This window comes from Phascolarctos cinereus, unplaced genomic scaffold (genome assembly GCF_003287225.1).
Source record: "Phascolarctos cinereus isolate Bilbo 61053 unplaced genomic scaffold, phaCin_HiC Scaffold_726;HRSCAF=1367, whole genome shotgun sequence".
Lineage (NCBI taxonomy): Eukaryota > Metazoa > Chordata > Mammalia > Diprotodontia > Phascolarctidae > Phascolarctos > Phascolarctos cinereus.
In genome coordinates this window covers 272295833-272316150 of record NW_027556098.1, presented here as the reverse complement: position 1 = coordinate 272316150, position 20318 = coordinate 272295833, and positions in this window count along the sequence as shown.

Sequence of the window (20318 nt, the reverse complement as noted above, 5' to 3'; positions counted from 1 at the left end):
ACTTGAGAGGGATAAAAGGGTTTGGAATAGCTTCTGTAGATAATAGGATAGAGAATCTATTGAGAAAATGTAACAGGATTGTGTTGAGAAATCCCAGCTGATATTATGTCACATAAATCTGAAGCCTAGTCAAAATTATGTAATACAAATTTGTAGTGGACTTAATGAGGTTTCATGATTTTCTGTAGCTCCATTCAGAAACATTTAAGGAGGAGCTAAGGAAGTAGGTGGTGGTACTGGAAGTCACAGTGAGGAAGAAATGCAGGGTTAGAGGTCATACAGCATAAGAAAAGATCAAATGATAAAAGGTCAAGACCAGATAAAGAAATTTCAGAGTTCATGAACATGAGAGTAGAATATATGATGGGTGATGGTAGGATCAAGAGTATGCCTATCTCTGTGTATAGCTAAGGTACAGCATAAAACTAGGTAACACGAATTGAGTTGACATAAGAAATAGGAAGTTAGGGTACTGGAGGGGGCTCCCTTATGTGTGTTAAAATCTCCTAGTATAAGGATAGATTTGTGGTAGAAAGGAAGACTGTGAGCCAGGTATTGAACCCACTTGAGGAACGGAGAGTACCCTAGGCAACAACTACTGGGATCTGGACTGGATGATAAATTTGAAAAGTGTGAATCTTAAAGTAGAAGATTTTGGTGAGTACTTGTGGTGGAGGGAGAGTCTAGAAGTGGCAACATGAAGCAAGGAGTATGACTTCCTCACCATGTCCAGTGAATTAGGGGCATGAATGAAAGTCTAAACAATAGTGGAAACAGTGGCCAGGGCTATAGTATCATCAGGAGGGAGCTAGGTCTCAGTGAGAGCCAAAAGATTAAGGGGTTGAGAAAGGAAGAAGATAAAGATGAAAGCAAGCTAGTTCATTATGAAGCTGCCATTTTGGCATAGGGGAAGGAGTGGGAAGATCCAGAATGGTATATTGTGGGCAGATGAAAACATTGAGGAGGATAAGAGTAAGAGATTAGGTAGCTAGAAATGAGGAATGGGGTTCAAACATCAAGAGTCAGTTTTTGGCATTATCCACATAGGTAGAACATGAGGGGGTAGGAGTATGTTAATTACTGAGGAAGACCCAAGTTGAGCACCAGTGATGGAGAAAAGGTCCGTTGAAGGAGACACAGAATTTAGATTGCTCAAGCTTCTTTCTTGAGTCCAACCTCATAGCAGGTGGTGTTATTTTATTCTATGAGGCCAGGAGGCCCCTATCATAGCAGACAGAATCAGGCCAAGTTAGGACCTAGGGGAGTCCTGTGAGTTTGGCTGGGAGCTAATTGCCTCAAGAACGCTGGTGGTTGGAATCCAGGACTGACTTTGGGGGGTAAACCCAGAGTCTAGGAAATGGGGAGGCAGAGTGGTTAGCAGTCAGAACTGAAACTAATTGATACAGGGCTCACTGGAAAGGCCCTGGGGCCAGAAGGTGAATGACTGGATGGATCCAGGCCTTTGTTCTCCCTTTCTGACTCATCTTTCCTTAAAGTGGCAAACACCTTTGTCAAACATTTGTCTCCTTTAAACCTCTCAATATTGGTAGTTAGTGGTTTGGTGAACGAAGTTGTCTCTATCATTGCATATGTAAAGTAGTCTTTTATGATCTTATGTGCAATATATACATTAAAGATATTTTATGGGAAGAAAGTTTTAGAAACTGTTTTGTTCCACAGGCAAATTTTTTAAAACTTTGTATTATATTATATATGTATAACAATTTCCTGCAAGGTGTTGACTGGCCACAATGAACCTCAGATTTGTAGTGCATCCTAGCTAGGGACAAGAGGAAAACTAATGTGAGATCATCTCTCACACTGGAGGGTGAAGGTTTTGACATACAAAATGGTGGGAGTCTTAAGTTCGGCATTTTAAGGAATGCTCTAGGTGGAGGAGAGAAATGTAGTGGCCATCACCATGCCATCTGGTGTCTTTTAATATCTGTCATTCTCTTCTTAAAGGTAATAAAAGATGACTTCCAAATAGAAAAAAGTACATAACTGTTTTGTTTTGTTTTTTAAATCATGGATACTCACTTGAGTAGCAGGAGTGACAAAATGAAATTACATAGGAGGAATGAGGGTCCATACCCCACCTCTAACTATTTTCACAAAATTGTATTATTGTTTTTTTTTAATTCTGTTAAGGATTATATTTCTCAGAGTTAATATATTTCTCACAAACACCTGTGGCTGATTCCGTCCTTATTTTAACTGGTGTCTCTTTGTAGCATAACAGCATGGGAGAGCTCTGGGAGAGACAGGAGAGAAAGACCTTTCCTAGCACAAATCTAAGAGTTAACCTCAACCCACTGCTAAGACAGTTTTGCTCTTTTACTAGGGGCATAAGGACCGTATAAGCACCATATAAGGCCCTTTCATAACTATACTTCTGAGGGTATGATTACTATGAATATGGGTTGTATTTTATATGTCTGCCCACAAATATGAGCCTAAGAATAGCTAGATGTTTTATATACATAGGTACCTAGAATATGAGTATATGTATATATGTATGTAAGTAATTATATACTAAACATATTTAAATCTTAGGTTCTTCATATCTTTCACTATTTGTGACTGTTCTTTTGAAAATCGCATGTTGTACTTTTCTCATATTTTCATCAAGGATAATTTCAATATATATGTAGATCATTTAGATCATATTAAGTCAAGTATTCTCCATAAATATTTTTTAGAGAAAAGAAGGGTCTATAGATATCTTGAAATTTCAGTTCCTAAATCCCTTCAAAATAGTGTTGCCTCTAGCATGGATTTTTCTTTGTCCATACTTGATCTGGTTGAATCTGACCTTTGTTGTAAGTGTTATGTCTACTTCCTCACATAACACTGAGTCAAAACACGGTTCCATGATAATTGAAAATAAGGATAGCTCAGTATAGAAGTTGGCAAAAATTTCCATATCTAGTTGGCATCTCTTTTCCTGTCCTACTTTGAGTTTCATGTGCAAATTCTCATGAAATGATTTGACCCACTTGGATCTCATGCCATGCTATCTATGGGCTTTTTTTTTTCTAGCTGTACTGCTTTTCACTGTTTTGTGAAGGAATCTTGCTTATTTTTTGCCATCATTCTTTGTAAAACTTTGAACATAAGCTGATACATGACTACTCTTGGTTTCCATGTGCCACTGACTGGCAAAGAAATTAACTCCTTGATGACCTAGATGTTCCTAGCTTCTTTGACCTACTGGATATGGCAACTATTTTGCAATGAGTATCAGGGAGCTGATGCAATCCCCCACATGGAAGAGGCTGAGAAGTCTGCTTCCAAAGAGACATGATACTCTGTGATGAAGGTCTTCTGCTCCATGATTTGAAACATATGTAGATGCTCTGTGGTTGGTTTCTGTCTGCTAACCACATGATGAGGAGATGAACTATTGCTCGTCTGAATAGCTAGAACTGGGTTGATTCAAAAGGCAATAGTCAGGGCCAGTCTATTGGCTCTGGATTTTTTTGCCTGGCATGTTCAAGTGAGGAGGAAAGGATTATGCCCTAAACAGAAACAGAGCAAGCAATATTTCAACTCCCCTGCCTTGACCAGTGAGCTGAGGAGAATAAATGAAAGTCCAGTCAGTACTGGAAAGGGTGATAAGGATGAGTGTGTCTTCTGGGGAAGCCAGATTTCAGTAACAGCTAGTAGATGGAAGGAGTGGGAGAAGAAAAGGTTAAGTATGAAGAGTAGCTTGTTCCCTATAGAACAGGCATACCAGAGGGTAAGGTGGAAGGTCTGAGTGGCCTTTATTTGAAACTTTGAAGTGGAAGAAATGAGGGGAATAGGAATAAGGATTTGGGCGATAAAAGGTGGGAAATGGGTGTTGGAAGATAATCTAAGGTGTTTGGAATCACTGGGATGTGAAAGATAAGACCACGTACAAGCATGTTAGTTATTGGGTGGAAAGTGCCACTCTTCCCAATGGAGGTTGTAGATCAGGCTGTAGGTAAGTGTGGCATGAAGATGTGAGGGACACGGCCAGATGGGCAGATGGGAGACCTTGCTCCACTACTCCTCCCTCTGAAGGGTGAAAATTAGATAAGGAAAAGGACATAGCGGGAGATGGAGGTCAAACATCCACAGCAGAAGAAAGAAAATTGTTCTCCACCATTTTCCTCTTTCCTCAGAGTGCGGGCACTGCAAGAGAAGGAAGGTCTGCAGTCAGAGAGTAAGTTGCTCCTGTTTGCACCAGAGGTTCTCCACATTCCGATTATGGATCAGGATGGCAGCAGGAGGTAGAAGTCGCCTTGTGGTGACACAGGTGGTAGTTGTTGCTTTGAGGCAGAGAGAAGCCCTTTGGGGCAGATAGAAGACAACCAGCCTTGCCCCTTGCCTCCTTCCCTCAGGCAACATGCTGTGCCCAGCAGGAGCTGGAAGGCATGGAATGTGCCATCACAGAAAAGCTTGGCTCCTCTTCTCACCTGAGTGAACAGACTGACAACCAACTTTGGAAAGCATAAGGTGCTCAGTCACGGGAACTCTAGACTCCTCTTTCTAGATTCTCTCTCTCTCTCTCTCTCTCTCTCTCTCTCTCTCTCTCTCTCTCTCTCTCTCTCTCTCTCTCTCTCTCTTCCTGTTGCCTATCCTGATTCACTCTTCCTCATACAAACATATTTAGACACTCAGACAGCTAGGGGGCTCATGTCTTCACCACCACACCTCCTGATCCCCAGCATCCTTGTAACTCCTAAATGAACTTCTAAAATGATGAGCTCCTCAGCATGTCCAGACACTGCACAGCTTCCCTTCTCCATTCCTTGCCACTATCCCCAGAGTCTAGCACATAATACCTAGAATGCCAATATTAATTAGTTAAGATCCTACAGTAAAGTCCCTGGACAATGATCTCACATTTAGAGTTCCAGAAGTTAAATTAATGATTCTGAATAATCAAAAACCATGGAATGCTCAGCATCCAGACTAACCATTTCTGCCCCATTGGTGTAGACACAGAAGGGAGTTAAATATGTTTTGTAATAAATCACCTAGTAGTCCATCCACTGGAAGTGTCCCTCAGAGTTCTATGCTGGATCCTCTTCTCATCTGCCTCTTTATTTCTTCACTAGGTGAACTCCTCAGCTTCCACAGATTTAATTACTATCCCTCTGCTGATGATTCTCAAATCTACTTATCCTATGCCAAGCTCTCTGCTGACCTCCAGTCTCCCACATACAACTGCCTTTCAAACACCCCAAACTAGAAGTCCAGTAGACATATAAAACTCAATATATTCAAAAGAGGACTCACCATCATTCCACCCTCCTAAAGCTTCCCCCCACACCTTCCCTATTACCATAGAGGGCAGAATCATGTTCCCAGTCCCTCAGGCTCACAACTTAGGAATCCTCCTGGACACCTCACTATCCCTTACACCCCATATCCAATCTGTTGTCAAAATCTGTCAATTTCACCTTTGCAACACCTCTCAAATACATCCTCTTCTCTACTCTGACACTGCCACTACTCTAGGGCAGGCCCTCACCACCTCACACCTGGATTATTGTAATAGCCCTCTAGTGGGTCTGCCTACCTCAAGTCTCTCTCCACTTCAGTCCATTCTGTATTCAGCAACTAAAGTGATTTTTCCTAAAGAACAGATCTGATCATGTCAACCCCTACCCCACCCCAATAAATTGCAGTGGCTCCCTATTGCCTCCAAAAAAAATATAAAATGCTCTGTTTGATACTCAAAACCCTTCAAAACCTAACCCCCTTCTGTCTTTCCAATCTTCCTACTTTTGACCATGTATTCTTTGATCTAGTGACACTGGTCTCCTGGCTTTTCTGAAAACAAGACACTCCATCTCTCGGCTCCAGGCAGTTTTTCTGACTGTTCTTCATAACTGGAATGCTCTCCCTCTTCCACATCACCTAATCATTTTGCCAGACTCCTTTAAATCTCTACTAAAATCCTTCTCTCTACAAGAACAAAACCTAACCTTTTTTTTCCAAGTATAATAATTTGGGGAGAGTGGAAGGAAAAGCCAGCCCATATCCAGAAATAAAATGGGGGTGGGGGGCATCTATTACAAGCTAGACTTGTCTTTTGGTTTGGATGAACTTAATATGCACAGTTCCAGAAGATCTATTGCCACACTGTTGCCCTCAGATGCTGTAAGAAGGCCACAAACTCTGTCCATCTTGACATTTATCACCAAAATGAGACCTGACAAAGGGATTGTCATTTTCCTGAGATGATGTTAAAGCTCATTTTAACCTTTCTCCTTTCCATGGGCTGGATAGACTGATAACTTCCCCTTCTACTGATAAGCTCTTGAGAGGTTTGCCTAGAAAGAAGGTGACTCAAATTAGCCAGGGAGAGATCATGAAAATGTAGGTCTTTCTCTTTTAATGTCAGGAACTCATCGCACTGCCTTGTCATTTTTAAACTTTTCTCAAGTGGAATTTCCAAGCTCCTGCTTGAAGAAAACATCTTGATTTCTCATAGGTTCAAATCATCAGAAGGCCTGGAGGATGATAAAAGAAGGGAATATTCTAAGCACAGATAGAGCCCTTTCTCTACTGCCATTTGGACTGTCAAGAGTGTAATTGATGTGTCTCCCAGAGCAGCAATCTCTTCACACTTCCAACACCTTTTTGTACTGTTGAGAATTAACCCTGTCACTTTTGTCTAATTATCCAGTGGTGAAGAACAGTCACAGCTGAGCACTTGTCATCCAGATCATTATGACCAGAATTTGATGGCCAATGTAATACTCAATAATTTACCAAATGAGCGGGGTCCTGAGGGGGTCAATTGAGATGGCGCAGCAAAAGAACTAGCTTGTAGGATAGAAAAATCATTTCCCATTCCATTGCACCAAAGAAATGGATTTATCCTGGTCTGAAAGGTATTTTGTTCAATAAAAAGACCCCCAATATAGTGGAAAAGAACTGGATTTGAAACCAGAGAATCAGAGTTCTATTCCCAACTCTGCTTTTGACCACCTATATGACTATGGGCAAGTCACTTTACCTCATTAGGTCTTATTTTTTCACCTCTAAAGTAAAGGAGTTGTACCAAATGATTACTAAGATCCCTTCTAATTATAAATCTGTGATATTATGAACTGCCCCCTGTGGTCCAACATGAACCTGCATTCACAATTGTGATCACCAGAGAGAGCCTGCTACCTTGGTTCTAGGGGTACCCCTATAAATTTGCATTCCTAACACTGCAAATCACTGGTCTTCACTGATATGCTTCCCATTAACAGTCAGCCACTAGACTTAATGATCTCTTAGCAAAGGCATTTACTCAGATGGCATAGCAATAACAATAGTTATAAAACATCACCCCCATATACCTGGGTACATTATCTCACAGATACACACAGTCTTCATGGGGAAGAATGGACTCAATCTTAAGATAATTTGGTAATGAGGCATAAATACAGAATGCACATGCGGCAAAGACTACTCACAATTTCTGGTAGTTCAGGAACCGGAAGATCTTTCTTTCTTTGTAAGGTCCCTGCACCGCCCCCCTCACAGCATGTCTCCTAGGTGGGTTGCCCAGCTACATAGACAAAGTCTGCTTTACTCCAGGTTCAACTCTCTTTTCTGCCACCAAGGGTCCTATTTCTTAAAGCTCTTTTGTCCTTTTAGGCAACTACCTGTCTGTACCCTTGACTATCTGGAATGTATGTATCTGTTCCCTACTAGATTTAGTTGTCCTGTTGGTTAAGGATGTACCCTTCACAACCTCAAGGCCAATATGGAAAAGGTGTATAAAGAGCAATCCCCTGCTGGCTTCAGAGGTCTTCTTCACTTACAGCCTCTGGCTTGTAATATCTCTCATTCTCAAATTGTTGTAAATCATCCAAGGTATAGTTAACCATCCTTATCCCACCACTCTTAGCCAATGAAGTTGTTTCCCTCTTACTCAAAGAAGAATTCATATCTTTAAAAAGGATCACCGAGTAGTAAACCTTATTAACATGTTAAAATCCTGTTTGGCATTCAAAGCCCTTCATTTCCTAGCCTCCTCCTACCTTTCCAGTCTTCTTAAGCTTTACTCCTACCACATACTCTTCTATCCAGTGACAATGACCTCCCCAGGGATGCTGTTCCACAAAGAACATGCCAGTGGTGCTCTATTGACTATGATCAAACATAAACTCCTCTGTTTAGCATCGAAAGCCCTTTACAACCCAGCCCCAAACATTCTTTCCAGCCTTGCATTACTCTCCTTTACAAATTCGAGAAGGCCAAATTGACATTCAAACTCTTCCTCACATTCATACAAAAACACAACTAAAATGTCCAAACATTAATAAGAAATTAAGACATAATGGTACCTATTAAGTGCAGCTCTGTAAAAGAAAAAGTATCTAGATTTTTATTGAAAACTTGCTCCTAGTTGAAATTAAATATTTTATTTTTGCTTTCTTTAATTGCACTATATAACTATGCGTGGAGAAACATGACTCTTATTGAAAAGCTATTGCCTTTGACTCTTTATGACCTTTTAATTGGTTGTCATGCTATTTTTTGATAAAAAAAAATGATCCCAAAAAAGTGAAATTTGCCTGCTTAGTTACATTAAAAAAAACTAAATGAATAATTAATCACTTGCAAATAATTATTCACATATCTTTCCTATCGCCTAGGACATACACAAGGATTTTTTTTAAATAATGAAGTATATTCAGTCACATTGTTCTCGCTAAAAAATATTTTGAGGTATACTACCATGCCATGACATGGTAGCAATAATAAGACACTAGCCTCTAAATAGATAACTCTAGTATAATATAAGACTCCAGGACATTTTGAAGACACTTATTTGACTTCCTTTATTTTATTTTATTTTATTTTATTTTATTTTATTTTATTTTATTTTATTATTTTTAGGCAACTGGGGTTAAGTGACTTGCCCAGGGTCACACAGCTAGTAAGTGTCAAGTGTTTGGTCTGAGGCCGTATTTGAACGAGGGTCATCCCAACTACAGGGCCGGTGCTCTATCCACTGTGCCACCTAACTGCCCCTTTGACTTCCTTTTAAAGACAATAGGTTCTTCCTTGGCAGTGATTGCAGCAGATGAAAGATATTTTCATATCTGTATATGGATGGAATCATCTAGTTTTCCACTTGAAGAAAGCAAGGTGGCTAATGAAGACTCAGAAAATATTTCAAGTGAGCTTTCTGTATAAGTAGCTGGATCTAAAATTTGCAGAATTGTTTCTGCCACTCTTTCAGCTGGGAGTGATGTGAAATTCAAATTTCAGTGAAGATATTTTGGATTCTTAGTTTCAATATTTCCAAGGAGATGGGAGTTTACTGCCATGACCAATTTGCAATTTGTTGATATGTGTTCTGCAGTGCTATGGAATTGTTCACTAAGGGAGTAAGTGTGCTCTCTAGCCCACTGCAAAGAAATCATGAGCTTCTCTAGCAATTTCTGAGTATTAGATTATTTCCTACCAGAACTATTCCTATTCAATGAGGAGATTCTGAATGGCACTTTGTGCATCCTGGTCTTTGACACTATTAAAACGTACTAGTGATAATTAACTACCCTGGCTTGCCAAAAATTTACTCTGCAATGGCTTTTGTACACTTAATAAAATTTTAAATGTTTAAAATATTATTTATTCATTTTGGCCCTTTTCAATTTCTATTTTTTGAGTGTGTTTTGTCATATGCACAATATATTAATGTAGTAGTATATTTATATAATTTATAAGTAAATCTACATAAATGGGGGTGCATTCTCAAAAGTTTCTTTAAAAGCTTTGGTTGTTTGTTTGGTTTTTTTACAGAGTGAAAAATCAAAGTTTAGAGATCACTTGTTCCAAGGGATGGGAAGAGCAATGGCACTCATGGGTAGGAAATCATGAAAAAATTATGGAGGAAAAATAGGAATTGAGAAATATATGGGATATTGGGCTAATAAGGAAAGAACAATGAACCAGGTCCAAAGATTGGATTCAATGCCAGCTTTTCCTCTTGCAGAGAGGTGCTTCAGTTGTTATGAAAAGCAAATAACAGTAATCCTACTTACATACCACCTTGACATCTACAAAGAGAGGCAGCTGGCCTTGCACTCTGGACAACTTTGCTTCCAATCCTTGCAAACCACCCAAACCCAGGCATTTAGCCTTACTGTCTTCACCTGTAAAATGGAGGTTAGCGATATCACCTTTTTCACCAGATTATTCTGAGGATTAAATAAGATATTGAACTTTGTACTTTGCCAACCTGAAAGCATTATACAAATGTTAGTCATTGTTCCCAGTTTTCCTCACAACAACACTTTGAGGTCATTAGTTTAAGTTTTATTACCCCATTTCACAGATGAAGAGACTGAGGCCCACAGAAGGAGGAGTGACTTGCCCAAGGTCACACAACTGGTAACGGCTGCAGCCAGGGTTTGAATTCAGGTCTCCTCAACTCAGGTTTTATATTTTCTCACAATACCATACTAAAAATATATGACCTATGAAATCTGGAAAATGCTATATAAATGCATGAAATGAGTAAGTTATTGCTCTTCTGTGTGCTTTCCTCCCCTGGTTATCCTTGGAGGTAGTGGTCTTTTGTGATTCCCTCAGATTGTGCCCTCCCCAAATCTCTGTAGATTATTTTTAAATTCATATTGTATTTATGTATCTGTGAACACATAACAGCATTCTCCTTGTCCCACCTTTCTGGGAATATAACTGAATCATTTTTATGTATACGTCTTTCAAACCTAGTACAGTACCAGGTACATAGCTGATCTTTATTAACATGCTTATGGATTGGTTGATTAACTAAGTGATCAAGCAAAAGAATAATGCAGCTTAAATAGCTATATCTAGCCATAACTACCTTAAGTAAACTTAAGTTAAATGTTGGGGGTGCTGCATCACAGGGGGTAGTGGGGGTGCAGAGATGTTGGCGCAGAAGATTGTCCCATTAGAGGTGTACTCTTACTAGAAGGGGGCCATCAAGGTGACCTGCGGGGATGTTGGCTGCCATGGAATACTGAGTGTACACTACCCATTTTGGCACCCTGAGGCAAAGCTCCATTCACCACATTAGCTAAAGCACTGAGCTTAAAGGCCATTCATCTCTAGGAATATATCTCACTCCTTATATAGCTTTTCTGTTTACATCTTCCCTTCAGTTCATGTAATCATTGACAAGGTGGCCATAGTTGAAATTTAAAGAATTATTCCCGACTTTACACGAAAATCATTTTAATCTTTAGAATATGTGACTTTAAATTTCATATTGTTCTAATTTTCTGCATTCATGCCTTATTTTCTCCTTAGCTCCTGGTACCAAATTGTAGAGGATATAAGTCTCTAGCTTTGGATTTAGACGTGTGGATTCTTGATATAGTAAATGGGGTAAGAAAAGACAGCTACCATATCAGTGAAGCCATTGTATAGGCATTTCTAAGACCTTTCTCCAAGTAAGCTATCTTTCCAAGGTTCCTGTTATTAATTTCTAAAATACTCAGTGCTTACAGAGCAGATCCGGCCAGTGTGGGGCAGACCAGCCCCTATTGTCATTCCTCAGATTTGCTTCGTGCCTTACCAGGCGTGCTGGGCTAGAGATCTTGCCTTGGGAGAGGAGTGGCCGCCTTTCTGGAATCTTAGCAGGAAATGCTTACCTCCCCCTCCACTCTGCCCTGCTAGACTCACTCCTGGAGTCATGGGTGACAAAGATGTTTCCTGCCATTCTATACAGGATAAAGAGTCACTTAACCTCAGTTATATTATCAGCTGGGTAGCGGGCAATTGGACTTCTGCCCCTTAGAGTGAACCCAAAACCATTGCTGACCCTCTGAAATCATCCATCTTGGGTTGTAAGTTAGCAAATCTGTTACTTTCCTGTTTCCTTTGACGTTGATTCTTACACTTGGGGCAGGAGGGATTTCTCGAAACAGCTTTTGTTGCTCATCACTAATTCTCTAGGTCTAAGAATTGGATAACTGGCACATCCTGAACTCCAAAAGGTTCAAGCTAAAAATATCAGTACCTTGGAATTATCTAGAAATTTTCTTCCTCCCCAGGGCCTTGATAGACATTATCTCATTTATCCTCAAAACACCCCTGTGAAGTGGGAAGCTGCCAAATAATTGTATTACCATTCCACAGAGGGTAAACCAAGACTTTGAATTGGAAAGTTACATGTCCTTGGTTCAAGCTAAGTCCAGGAACAGAGTCCTAGGTCTTCAAGGTCTCAACTAAAACTCTACCTCAAGTACCTTCATCAAAAGAAGAATAAAATTTAGGATAAAATATCCAGTATTCAAGGCATTTAGGAATGGATCAGAGTGGAATGGGTTCATAAATTTCTTGATCATTCTATAGAAGTTGCAAGGTTTCAACATAAGTGTACCAAGGTTTATCCTTTTGCAGGAGCCCTTTCTGTAAAAATGTAGGTAGCTCTGGTTACTCCTGATTCTACCACCATTTGGATTTTAGACATCTTGTATTTCATATCAGGGATCCCATACCAGGCAATATTTTGGGGCATCCACACCTGTAACAAAGGCTTTTAATAAAACAATAATAATAGCGCTTTCAGTTTTATAAAAAACCCACGACTTTTGTTACAATGACTCTGTGAGGTGGGTTCTGCTCATTTTATAGATGAAGAAGCTGAGTCTTAGAGGGGTTAAATGATTTGCCCAAAGTTACTAGTCTGATCCTCTATGTGAGAGGAATGTAAACAAAACCCTCATTCATGATTTTTCTAACTGTTCTCCCTTGATGTATAAATAGCTTTGGTTATTAGTGATTACTTGAATACATATTTCTAAGGAGGTAGCATCTGCTAGGGGAGCAAACCACTGCCACCATCTTGACCACCACCTCCAACTACTGCCCAGGTGTTACCACCTGGCAGCTGTTACAGCTCCTGCCTCCTCAGCAGCCTGAGCTAATGAAGACCTGAGCAAAAAAAAGATTCTAGACCCCAAAGTCCTTGGCAATGTCACATGTTTCAACATCAGAAACGGATCAAATTTTATCAGTGGAAACATTACTAAAGAAGTGGTGCTAATCTCTGCTTTTCCATAGGGCCCTAAAGGATCATGGGACCTTTCTGTCTATCTTGAAGTTGAGCCCCCCACGTGGGCTGTCTCTCCTATTAGAATGTGAACTTCTTGGTAGCAGAATTGTTTCTGCTTTTTTTTTTTAATTTATAGCCCACAGATCTTAACATAGTGCTTTGCACACAGTTAGTATTTAATACATGCTTTTTAATTCACTCATTCACACACATGCAAACAATTCTTGCAACTAGAATTGTGGCCATGAAAACAGAGTCACCACCACAGGAACCACTGCAGTGTTTGGGAGATCACCAAGAGAGGATAAATATGGAGTCTATTTCTAGGGATGGTGAATTTTCCTTGATTTAGCTTAAGACCCAGATGTGAACCTTGTAATATTCGTTGCAGTTTATCATGGACTCATTGTGACCGGGAGAGCCTCCCCAGCAAGGAAGTAGTCATTGGGTGATGGAGACTGAGCCAGAAGAGAGTTTACAGTTTCATCTTGGGCGATATTCACATGCCACAGATGCCTGTCCACGGAAATCACCCTTATTCCTATGAAATAACCCAGAAAATGAAAAACAAAACAAAACAAAACACGTTTCTGTGACAAATTCTCTAATTTTGTCATCTTTGAATTTAATGCTCTCATACTTTGTCCAGAGGTGAGCTGGATGATAACATAATTCCCAATGATCTACTTGTCCCAGTACAGAATGAGTTTCCAGAGCTGTATAAATACAGCAAAATCATAATGGATTTATCTAATGTCTTTCATGTTAATTGCACATGATCATGTATATTCTCAGATTGGCCCTTGTCTTTTACAGATGGCAGAAATTAAAAGTATACACTTACTAGCTGTGTGACCCTGGACAAGTCACTTAACCCAATTGCCTGAAAAAAAAAAGAAATTAAAAGTGTAGACAAAATAAGTTGTTTATTCCAGGTCACCCAGAAAGTCACTAGAAACACTAGGAGGTCCATATTAAGACCTGTTCTAATCCCTTGTACAGACAGTCTTACAAATAGCCACTTCTCTATAATATGTTGGCACAATGGGACAGCAAAAGGCATGGCGGGACATTGTACTTTTCACATGGGTGATGGACGAGTTTAGAGCAGGCCAGTTCTTGCAACATGTGATTTCATGGATATAAAGAGCTTCCTACAAGGAATCTTCTTCTTCAAATGCAGATCTGCAAATGTTCTACAACTTGTAGTCTTAGAGAATTGCCTGTGGACTAAGTTAAATGACTTGCCCTGGGTCCCACAGCCAACAGAGGTCCAAGGTGGGACTTGAAGACAGGTCTTGATTCAGAGGCCTGCTCTCTCTTCACTTTCATTTTCATCATGGCTGCCTGTCCCTCTTCTCCAGATATATCCAGACAGAGTGGGCTGTATTGTGCCCTAGAAGGGCAAGGCGCCATGGTGATCCTTCTACCCATCTATCAGATGAGGGACTCTTTTCTAGCTCCTTCTCATGTCCACCAAATGAAATGGTGAGAGATCTCAGGATGTCAGTATGCATTACTGCTCACTGTTGTTTTCAAAGAGGAAGAACATCACCATGGGGCAATGACCCGACTTGTGCATGAGTTGGATTTAAGTGAGACATAATTGCATAGTCGTCAGCCTTACTTCTCTCTTCCAGAGTCATTGAAGTCAAGTGTAAGACAAAAGTCAGGGCAGCTGGCGATGGCCCAGCATGCAGCAGATGACCTTGGCATCTTCAAATCCTGACCAAGCTATAAGCACTCCACAATGTCTGCCTCAGCTACCTTCATGGCCATTGGAACAAATTATCCTCATCTGCCCATTCTAGCAGATGAAGCCTTCACACGCATGGGGTAGACATCACCCCCCCTCACCAACAGGTTTGAGGACTGTGCTACCTTCAACCTGGTTTAACCTGTTTGTGGAGAAGGCCACAACCCAGTAAAACCCAGTGCATGAAAATGCCTCCATTTCATCTCTGCCTCCTGGCTTCGCTGGCTTCCTTTGAGTCTCAGCTAAAGTCTACATTCTACAGGAAGCATTTCCCAGTACTCCTTCGTTCCTACACATAGATTGCTTGTATGTAGTTTTTTGCATGCTGTCTTCTCTATTAGACTGTGAGTTCATTGACAGTCTTTTACTTTTCAGTGTATCTCCAATACTTAGCACAGCACCTGGCACATAGTAGGCACTTAATAAAGGCTTATTGACTGATTGATATTAAATGATGAGCTCATTGTGAGTAAAGAGTGCCTTTTATCTTTCTGTGTAACCTCAGGGCTTAGCACAGTGCCTGGCACACCTTAAAAGTTTAATCAATATCTGTTGACTGACTAACTGACTGAATTCTTCCAGGGCCCCTATTTTTTCTACACCAGGTTTCCTGAAGTTTTTTCTTTTTTTTTTTCAGAGTACATTCATTTACAAATGAGAGAGGGGGTTGGGAGGAAAGGTGAGCAACTGTTCCCATCTACCACCTAGACTCAATCACACCCAGTGGTGGGAAATGTGTGTCCTTCTAGCAACTAGAATAGGAAGGAGAACCTTGGCCCAGATAGACCAGGAAGAGATCTGGGAAGAGTTCTGGAGGAAAAATTGTGCCTGCAAGTTGTCTGTTTACAGACCCCACTACCTTCTGTTGTTGTTGTTATTGAATCACATAGCAACCCACATTGTTTTGCTCCCACCTCCCAGCCCCTCTCTACAATCCGTAGCTGCCCTCAGTTGGTTATTGCCAGTCTGATAGAATTATCCTGGCCTTCCCCCTACCTCCTCCACCATCATTTTCCCTATTGTTTTCCAGGTCTGTCCCTGACCCCTCAGTATTTATAAATGCTGCTTTCCGCTGTATTATTGTGTGCTCCCTGGGCCCCCAGCTCCCCAGCGCTTCCTGACAGCAAAAGGGAGGGGGAGAGCTACAGCAGCATGTGTCCAGCTCTCAATTTCCTCCATGTCCTGTTTACTAGGTCCTGGAAGCTCCTCTCTGGCCACTCCTCAAACACAATCCACAAGCTCTGATTTATCCTTCCATAGACAGTAATGGGAGAAATGAAATTTCAGCCACAAATTGTCTAACAATGGGGTTAGTTTAAGAGAAATAAGTGAGATGACTGTGTTTGGACAAGAGGGGAAGGAGCTTGGTTATAGTAGAAACAAGGAAATAAGATGAGGGAAGACTCCAATACGCACAGTCTTAATTATAGGAGCTGAAAATGTTAAAGGATTGGCACAGTCAACTCCCGGAATGCTGGAAAAAGACCAAAGCTGTTGGCCAGAAGAGTGGAGGATGACAAAAATATTCAATTTCTTCCCTTGCATTGCTTAGTGGATGGAATTCTGAGGATTCTTTGTCCATGAGAGTTCTTTGTTTCATTGGGCTAGAAGCCCATGAGCGGTATTCTTCTAGGAAAAGCAACAGTTGTAGACAGGATTCTTGTCCTTGTAAGCCAACTTTCTGTGAGTATAGAAAAGTCCTGTAGAAATATTCTCTATCTACAACACCTGACCTCTCTTCTCCTTACTTTTCTCCTGGTTTCCTCTCTATTAAGGAATCTGGTCTTTTAGGGAAAGGTGTGTTCATTAAATCGGGTGGACCTTTTCCTACCGAATTCACATACTCAGGCCCCCTTCAAGTTAATTTGATAAAAGGTGACTATGAGACCTGAAGTCATGTTCTGATTCAGTGCTTCCATTTCTACCAGTAAACATTTTTCAAGCTCTTATTAGGTGCCAGATCCTGTGCTATACTTGGACCATACAAGGATAAAGATGAAACAATTCTTGCCCTCAAAGAGCTTACATTCTATGTGTTTTCTTAACCTCAACAAAAACAACATGTAACATTGTTCTTCCAGTCAGTCTTGAAGCTATGAAGATCTGGGTTTAAATCCCACCTCTGACACATACTAGCTTGTGATTCTGGGCTCTCCATTTTGTTTATTTAACCTCTCCATCTTCTAGGCAGATCTTCAAGGCCATAAATTGCAGAGAACATGAGGACCTGTCTTGATAGAGGGAGCTTTCTCATAGAATTCTCTTTACCAATGAAATCATAAATCCTCTCCCTGTCTTTATTATCACAATAAATATATCATGTAATAGTAGATATTACAGCTATTTCTCTTGTGTTTATTAGTCTGTAAGTTCCTGGAGGCAAGGAACACAGCCTAATCTAAAGTATGCAAGTATGCATTGTCCCTAGAGCCTTTGTCTAGCACTTAGCTCTGCGCAGAGTAAGTGCTTAGTAAATAGCAGGTTGTATTGTTTTAAGAAGCACCAAGCACTTGGGCAAAAATTTACTTGGTCCTTCAAGGTACTCTTTAATTCTGTTCTTCTAATATTTTTAGTAGTGACTATGGGTTCAACCACTGTGTTTTGTCCTGGAAGAAATAGACAGCTTAAATTAGATAGTCTTTGTCCTCATGGAGCTAACAGACCAGTAGAAGAATAGTACGCCAACAGAGATAGAAAGGCACAAACTTAAACGCTATGTTAGGTTACAGAAATAATGTAGCTAATGGCCTAGGGAATCAGGGAAGCCTTCCTGGAGGAAATGGAATTGAGTTAGCTTTAGAAAATTCGTAGGAATTTAACGCTGGTAGGAAGAAGGGATAGGAATGCATTTCAGACATGGAGAAGAGTGTAAGCAAGGGCAGAGGGAAGAGCACAAGGCTTTTCAAGGGACAGAATAGAGTTCAGTTTGGCTGAAGCACAAAGTACATGAAGAAGATGAATGTGAAAGAAGATTGGAGCTACCAAGTAATACTAGAGTGTGGAGAATATTAAACACCAAACAGAAGAATTGGAGCTTTACTTTTAGGTAACAGAACTCATGAATTTTTGTTTTTTTTCTGGCATAGAAGTAACATAACTATGTCTACACCTAAGAAAAATTATTCTGGAAGACAGAGATGACTAGTAACAGCACCAGAAACCATACTGTGTTAGGATCATTTGAAAGAATTTGCCATACTTAGCAGTTATGTCACAGTGGATAGAGTACTGGACCTGGAGTCAGGAAGACCTGAGTTCAAATTTAACCTCAGACACTAGTGGTGAGACTCTAGGCACAAGTCACTTAACCTCTGTGTGGCTTAGTTTCCTCATCTGTAAAATAGGGATAATAATAGGACCTCCCATCCAGGGTACTTGTGGAGATAAAATGAGAAAATATTTGTAAAGTTATTTACAAATTTTAAAGTGTTACATAAATGTTTATTATTTACTACTGCTACTGCTGGTGCTGGTGCTGCTGCTGCTGCTTCTACTACTACTGTTACTACTACTACTACTACTACTACTACTACTACTACTACTACTACTGCTACTACTACTATATTTGGCCAGGAAAAGAGAAGACTTGGAGCAGAAATGGGGCAAAATAGCTGTCTTCAAGTATCTGTAGTTCTGTTATATGGCAGAAGAATTAGACTTGGTCTTTTCATCCTCAGGGGCAGCTAGGTGGCAGAGTGGATAAAGCACCAGCCTTAGAGTCAGGATGACTCATTTCCTGAGTTCAAATCTGGCCTGAGACACTTACTATCTGTGTGACCTTGACCAAGTCACTTAACCTTGTTTTCCTCAGTTTCCTTATCTGTAAAAGTAGCTGGAGGAGGAAATGGCAAGCTACTCCAGGATCTCTGCCAAGAAAACCCAAAAAAGCATTCATGAAGAGTCGAACACAATTCTAAAACAACTAAAAAGCCAAGCTCATCCTCAAGGAGAAGAATGAAGAGCTTATGGAGATATGTGGAGGAAGACGCTGGCTATATATAAGGGGTGAGGAAGGATTCCTAACAATTAGAACCACAGGAAAGTGAAGAGAGCTTTTCTGGAAGTAGTGAGTTTCCCATCATTACAGGTGTTCAAGGGGAAGCTGAATGACCATTTGTCAGGAATTTTCTAGTGGGAATTCCTCCTCAGTCATAAGCTGGACCAGGTACCCTCTCAGGTCCTTCACAACCAAGTAGCTGAGAATCTGATTTTGCTTGTGAGGCAATGTCTACTAAATACTTTGAAGCCTTCTAAGAAGGGTGTATTGTTAAAGCCACCACATCCCAGCTGTTAGGGATGGACTTTCAAGGCCCAAACAGCTGGAATAAACTGCTTGTTAAAAGAGGCACCCGCCCTGGCTGGCTTTTTCTGACGTTTGATCTCTCCCACTGCAGATCCTGTCAGGAACTGAGATTGTGGCTGCTCTAAGATGTTTATTATTTCAGAGAGAGGACTCTGCCTTGAATCACATGGAAGACTGAGGGACACTGTAATCACTAACTCCCCCTGTATCTCTTCCATCTGAGACAAGCAGAGAAAATCAAATAAGCCCATTTGGGAATTTCTTCTCTTAAGTAAAGTTGGCATGAGAAACACCTATTTATTCACTCATGAAACAGGTGGTTATTAAACTCCTACTATGTGCCAGGCATCAGGCTGGATGATGGGAGTATGAAAACAAAGCTTTCCTTTGTCAAGGAATCTACATACTATGAGCAGACACAGATAAGAGAACAGAACCTGGGCCTGTGCTTTAACTACAATTGGGAACTTCCTCTACCAAGGCAGGATGGCATCTTTTATGCAATTTGTTTTATTAGATCTCTTTGGAAGCAGTCTGGTGACATATATGTGCCTTCTCATAATAATGGTTTGTTCCTGTGTTCACAACTGAAGGAAATGCTAAATTTCAGTTAAAGGCTAGTAAAAATAAAGATTTCAGTTTTCCCCATCCAACTTTACAGACTCCCAGAAATCTATCCGTAAGAATCCATGTCTTGAAAAATTGTCTAGAGAGCACAGAAGTTAAGTGACTTGCCCAAGGTCACATACTGAGTATGGGTCAGAGATAGGGCTTGAACCCCAAACTCCCTGGCTCCAAGATCAGCCCTCTATCTACCACAGACACCCTGCCTCTCATATACATATATGTCAATTCAAAATCTATATGAAGCAAGTACAAAGTAATTTGGTGGGGAGAGGAAGGGTACAAACAACCGGGTCATAAAAAGTTATGATAAGGCCTAGCATTTATAGAGCGCTTTAAAGTTTGTCAGGCAGTTAATGACCTAATTTGACTTGCTATGACCTCATGTGTTCCTCACAGTGACCTTGGGAAGCAGGTGCTACAGACATTACTATCTCTATTTTATAGCTGAGGTTCGGGGAGGTTAGATGCCTTTGTCCAAGTCATATAGTTAATGAATATCAGAAATGAGACTTGAACCTGTGTCTCTCCTGACTCCAGTCAGTGCTCTGGCCGTTGAAGTTCACTATAATTGAATTGAGTCACTGGTGTGGCTAATTCAC